Source organism: Hibiscus syriacus, unplaced genomic scaffold (genome assembly GCF_006381635.1).
Source record: "Hibiscus syriacus cultivar Baekdansim isolate YM2019G1 unplaced genomic scaffold, ASM638163v2 tig00116961_pilon, whole genome shotgun sequence".
Classification (NCBI taxonomy): Eukaryota; Viridiplantae; Streptophyta; class Magnoliopsida; order Malvales; family Malvaceae; genus Hibiscus; species Hibiscus syriacus.
The window spans coordinates 701,082-707,968 of NW_024063487.1; positions in this window are offsets into that span (position 1 = coordinate 701,082).

Below are 6,887 nucleotides of genomic sequence, written 5' to 3' on the forward strand. Positions count from 1 at the left end.
CCTTTAATGAGTACAAAAATCTCAAATTATATCTTCTTATATATAATTTCTTTAAAAAATTTCACATCGTTGGAAATTTGTTGCAATGCTTTGACCAATGGAATGTGGATATGCAAGTGCTTAAGCACATCCAAAAAACTCTTTTAAGTTTTAATATTTTAAAAAGTATATTATTTATTGATGGAATGCATAAAAGGGTTCTTTTCAAAGCTTGGTGCTAAATGTTTTGGGTTCAGGATTTTTCTGGTCTTCTTTTCTATAACTTATTGTAAGTGATTGTTATTTTTTTGGTTTTGGTTGTTTTTATGATGAAAATTGTATGTTGTTGGTACGAATATAGTGTTGAACCATGTTTTATAATGTTTTGACATAACAAATTAAGGAAAAATGTTTTTGGACTTGAATTGAATTTATTCAAAGTTTTCAAAAATAATTCAAAGTCCATTAAAAGTGAATTTGAGCACAAAAATTGATTTTCACGTACTAAGTACATATATTTTTCTTACAGTATCGGTACTATATGAATAATATCAATATTGTTTATGTGGTATTGATACCATAGGTAAGAGAAGTATTGATACTCTCAAGGTAGTACACATACTACCAGATTACTCAAATTCCAAAATGCAAAATAGGTATCAATACCCAAAGGGGTACTGATACTACTTTACATAGTAGTATCGATACCATAAGTATTGTATCGATACCGTCAGGCCCAACGACTAGTAACAACTAGTTTTATTTAAATATTAGAAAGGTAGTATCGATACTCCCTATTGGAGTATTGATGCCCTATGTACTGGGTAGTTTATTTTTGTAGAGAAAACATCCTCAATCGGTTAGAAACGGCCACAAACTAATTCTAACATATAAATACAAGTTCAATACATTTGAAGAAGGATTTGAACACCTATCCAAGCAATCAAACACAAGAGAAGTGTTTTTCATTCTTATTTTCCTTTCTCTTATAAATATTATGTTTTTATGAGTTTTAAATTTTAAACACCCTACCTTGTAGAGGTTTTATTGTTTACTTCTTTTATCCTTTTAAAAAGGGGTTTCGGTTCTAACTAAGCCTTTAAAAATCTAGGGATTTTGTACAACATATCTTTTTCCTTGAAAACGAAAGAACAAATTAGTGGATTTGTTGAAAAATCCTAAGTGATGTGCTTAGGTAATGGATGTAAACTTCATTGAGGGAGTTGACCCACTATAAATCCTTGAGCATCATTTCTCTTATCCATTATTTATCATTACTCCCTAAAATTCTCAAAAATATAACTTCCTCCTCTTGGAAAATTATTTCTGGTTGTCAATTTTGAGATTTGAAATCCCAACAGTTGGCATCAGAGGTTGACTCATTAAAAGGTCTCACAACATTGAGACAGTCCTTGAAGAAACTCTACTGTTTCCTGACTCAATCGATAAGAATATGGCTTCAACCTCTTACTGTTGCTACATTGAAGATTCTTAACCGGTCAACAAACTACCTTATTTCAGTTGAGTAAACTATGACTATTGGAATAATAGGATGATGTTCTTCATTCCAGCTTAGGATTTAGGAGTTTTAAACTCTATCATAAGCCTTCATTCCAACTGGAGAGATGGATGGCTAGAGTGATGGAAATAAGAAAAAGTTTCAACTCAATGCTAAGGCTATGAACATCCTCTTTTGTGCATTAGACCCAGATGAATATGATATAGTCTTCTCTTGTTCTAATGCCAAAGAGATTTGGGACAAGCTCCTAGTTACTCATGAAGTAACCAACAAAGTAAGAGAAACAAAGATTAGTCTTTTCAACCATAGCAATGAAAATTTCAAGATGAAACCGGATGAAGACATCAAAGCTATGGCAAATAGATTTTTCGCGAATGTCAAAGCTCTTAAGGGATTTGGAGAATTAATCCGTAATGAGAAGCTTACGAGGAAGATGATATACTCTTTTCCATGTCTTAAAAATCAAAGAATACAATTATCATCGAAGCTAAGAACCTTAAGTCACTCACTCTTGATGAGCTTATCAGTTTTTTCTCGCTCATGAGTTGATGGTAAAGGAAGAATAGAATAACAAAAAGAATGAGGTAGGCATTGCCTTCAAATCCACCAATGAGAGCAATCAAGATACAAATGTAGAGGTGGATGAAGATGATAATGAAGAAGAATAGATGGCCAAGCTCTTCAAAATATTGAAGAGATTCATGACTTCTAAGGAAGTGAAGCATAAATCGATAAAAAAAAAAGAGTCCCTCGGTGTGCTTCAATTGTCAAATGACTGGGCATGTCAAGTATGAGTGTCTCCTTCTAAAGAATAAGGGATCTAGTAAGAATAAGGCATTTGTGGCAACTTGAAGTGATGAAGATGACTCCATTGATGAAAATGAAGTAGCCAATCTATGCCTCATGACCATCATTGAAGATTCAATGCTAACTTCAAACTCTAGTGAATTAAATTCTTATGCGTTTGATGAGTTACAAGTTGCCTATGATGAGTTTTATTTGGAATTTGAGACCATGGATTCCAAATATAAGAAATTAATTTCAAAACATAAAGTTGAAAATGATTTGGTTTTGAAAGAAAAAGTTGATTTTGAAAAATAAAATAAATCTTTGAAAAATGATTTAGAGCTTTCAAAAGTCAAGATCAATGATTTAGAAAAAAAAATTAATTTGAAAGTTAAGCTTGAGAGCTTAACAAAAAAAAGAATTGATTTCTAAACACAACTCGTTATGTTTGAAAATGAAAAAATGCTCACATTTGCCATTTTCATGGTCATTTGGAACATACTTGTCCTATAAAGAAAAGAAAATCTTTTAAAATTAGACAAGTATGGGTTCCTAAGGGAACAAGGGGTATTGAAACTAATGTTCAAGGATCTAAATAAACTTGGATTCCAAAATCTACTTAAATGTCTCTTGTAGGTGTGGGGGAGCAGTGGTGATGAAAGTGGAAATACTCAACTACGCTAGCCACACATGAAAATGAATAGGTAACCTCTAAGCTTAAAAGCTTTTCGATTTTACATAATTGGTTGCTCATTTGATTTAAGCATGCATGAGCTTTTGATTTTAAATCATTTTATGTTTTCTATCTCATATATGTTGAAAGGTGTATTATGATTGTCATTTTAAAGCTTTAATAATTTTTTTCAAATTTGGTTCATCATAATGAATTTTGGTTAAAATTGGTTTTTAATGCAAAAGATATATATCTAACAATTGTTATCAATTTTTAATTTTTGACCTAAATTTAAATGTTTATGCATGTGGTTTAAGATTCAAATGATATATCTCTAACAATTGATATCAAATTCTTCAAATGCATAACATTTTTGGATAGCTTTATGCACAACCACTTAATTTCAATAATTGGTATTGCATAAAGTTTATTAGACTTGGATATATTGAATTTCATGTGATACTAACATGTTTAATATTCTTTGTTGAAATTCAATTTTGTTGAAGTGTCAAGCTTTTAAAGTAAAATTTTTGTTTGGAATGCTATTTTTGAGGGGGGAACTATGATTTTTCAAATCCTTTTAATGTCAAATTTATCACTTACTCTACAATTTTTTTTTTGTTTTTTTAACTTTAAAGTTGAATTATTTTCGATATAACAAAAAGTGGGAGAAGTATGGTCGAAAAATTCAGTTTTTCAATGAAAAAGGGGGAGCTTTTAACATTTTTAACATTTTCCAAAATATGTCTCTTTTTCATTAAATGTTTTCTTAAGGGGGTTTTTCCTTAAGGAAATATTAAATTTTAACATCTTCTGAACGTGGAGAAGTGACAACAGCTTTAGAGACTTTGACTTCCTTTGATTTTGTCTTTGTTTTACATCTTATAAAGAAAGTATTAGATATCACTGATTCACTTTCTCAATCATTACAATAAAAATCTCAGGATATTTTGAATTCACTATATCTTGTTGAGAGTTCCAAGATACTTTTGCAGAATTTTAGAAAAAATGGATGGAATAATCTTTTTATGGAGATTACCTCATTTTTGTGAAAGTCGCAATATAGATATCTCTCTCGAATAGTCACTTTCAATGGTGTTAACCTGTGAAACAAATTTGCGTTCCTGGAATTCCTAGTAGTCATATGGTACAACCATATTCGATTGTGTCAAATGACACTTTCTAGGTGCCTTATCCTTTGAGTAGGTACATGATCTTTTGAATTAATCCTCATGTTTTTTTTCAAAAAGTCACAAGCTTTGGTAATAGGACACATCCTTTGGAATTTCTCCTTTGAACCATTATATGCCTTTTGAATTGAAGAGAAATGTCGAACCATGAACAAACTTGTCCCTTTATCCTCACTCCTTGAATCGATACAATGTTTGGAAATGGCATCTTCTTCTTCATTCAAATTATCATGGTGTTTTCCATTGACTTTTAACCTTTCAAATCGTCCAATTAAACCATATTCATAATAATGAATAGACTTGCCTTTTTGTAGTCTTCCACTAATTTAGAATCTGCTTGACTCTTCTTCAATGATTTTATGCTTCTCTTCTTGTGCATTTGGTCACTCTGAACTTGCTTTGGTAATAGTGGTGCAAAAATACCTTTATTTCTTCATGCTTGAAAGAGTACTGATTTGTATAGCAATCATGAATGGTCTTCTTGTCGTATTGCCATGGCCTCCCAAGTAGAATATTACTTGCATTCATCAGGACTATATCACACATCACTTTATCCATGTACCTTCCTATGGTGAATAGAACAAGCACTTGTTTGGTGACGTTGAGTCTGTTCCCATCATTAAACCATTGTAGCTTGTATGGGGAATGATTCTTTAAGGTCATCAATACTAGTCTTTCAACCATGGTAGTTCTACCAAAGTTAGTAAAACTACCACCATCAAATATCATGAAAGATACCTTCCATTCAACGTTGCATCTGGTGTGAAAGATGTACTCTCTTTGTTGCTCATCATTTGCCATTTAGATGTTTAGAAGTCTCTAAACAACCAACAGTGCTCCATCAACAAAAAATTCAATCTCCTATTCTTCCTCTATAATAATTTTTTCTCTTCCTTCATCTTCTGGTTCGGATAAAACTTCTCAATTGTATAGGATCAGCGTGGTGTTCCTATTAGGGCATTGATTTTCAAAGTGTCCTCTCCCTAGTTATTTGAAATATTTTATGTCTCGAGTCATTTTTGAACTTTTTGCGTATTTGTCTTTGTCTTTGCCTTTGCCACTGTCTAATATGGTTTGCTTAGGTTTAGGCATCTCTACATTCTCATTTATTTACAAAGGAGTTTGTTTCCTATAGTTGTTACTTTTTTTATTTTACTTCGTTGTTGAAGATTTTTTACCTCGGTTCAGTTTTTTTATTTTGAGTTGTTTTTCAATCTTCATGGTCATATGAACCATCTCATCCATGTCTACATAATGTTGCAACTTAAAAATGTTAGCAATTTCAAAATTCAAACCTATCAAGAACCTTGCCATAGTTGCTTCTCTATCTTCTTCAATGTTTGCTCAAATCATGGCTACTTCCATTGTCTTGAAATAATCCTCCATGATTTTGTTGCTGTTCTTAAGAGATTGCAACCTTTGAAACAAGTTTCTATGTTAGTGAATAAGTATGAATCATCTCTTCATGATAGAAGTCATTTATCGCCAATTATTGATAGTTCTCTCACTGGTTCTCCTTCTTGTTCTTGTCAATTTATCCCATCAGACTAAGGAATAATCAATGAACTCCATGGCTGCCAAATGAACATTCTTCTGTTGGAATAGTTATGTCATAATTAATTGAATGTGTAGAAGGACCTTACCAATTTACTCTCACAAAGAGCTCTCAAAGTCACTCCAAAGAAAGAGTAGATGTCACTCAGTTCACTCGTGTTTAACAATCATGACTAGAAGGATGTTGCTTGTCCTTTGCTTATCTTGCACGCTCAATGCACTTTTCCACTCCTTCCTCTCTTTTGATGTCATAAAGAAAACTCACTTATAATTTTTTAAAGTCTTGGTGCAATGTTAGCATCAACTACAAAATAGGTTATGGTATGAAATAAAACAAATGTATTGTAAAGGTAACTTAGAAATATAGAAAGAAAAGAAAGGGTTACTTACAAACAAGTCATTTACAACTTTATTCTCACCATAATAAAGGACTTGAATGACTTCCAAACTTTAGTGATTAAACCCTGTAGTTATAGTGTTTTCCCTTTGATCTCTTTTTGTTCTTTTCTTTGTTGGCTCTCTTTTTGAACACTCCTTTTGTTGCTGAATTGGAGCCTTTTACTTGATTTTCTTCTTTGACCGATTTTATCTCTTTGCTTGTACTTTTTTTTGGTTGGTAGGGCTTCTTTGCGCACTTTGTTCTTTACTCAAAGCGATAAATACCACTTAATTTATGGCCAGACTACCTTGATTGTGGATCTAATGAAATAGAAAGTTTCTTGTAGTAATATAAGCTCAAAGAATAATGGTCAGGTAAGTGGATGTAAGGGATATAGGCAGGCTGGAAATGAAATAATAAGAGTATATGAAGTGGAAGTGGCTTATGAAATAAATGGGATGGCTATGATAGTATCTTAAACAAACAAGGAATAAACTAGGCTATGAAGAGCCCAACACCAATCCTTATACGTTTGTTTAAAGAGTGGTAAACAAGGAATTGGCCCCTCTAATTATAAAAGAACTAGTAACAAAAATATCAATGGAAAGGGATGTACATCACAAGCACAAAGGTTTGATACTTAGATAGAGTTAAAAAATAACTTTAAAAAGAGGAAAATCTCACAATTAGATTAATGTAAAGACGGTTGCCTTATAAGAGCCAAGACAATGGCTATTTATAGCGAACGGAGTGTTACGGTCGAATGGATAGGTGTTGGTTATGCCATACAGGTTTCTTTATGAAGAT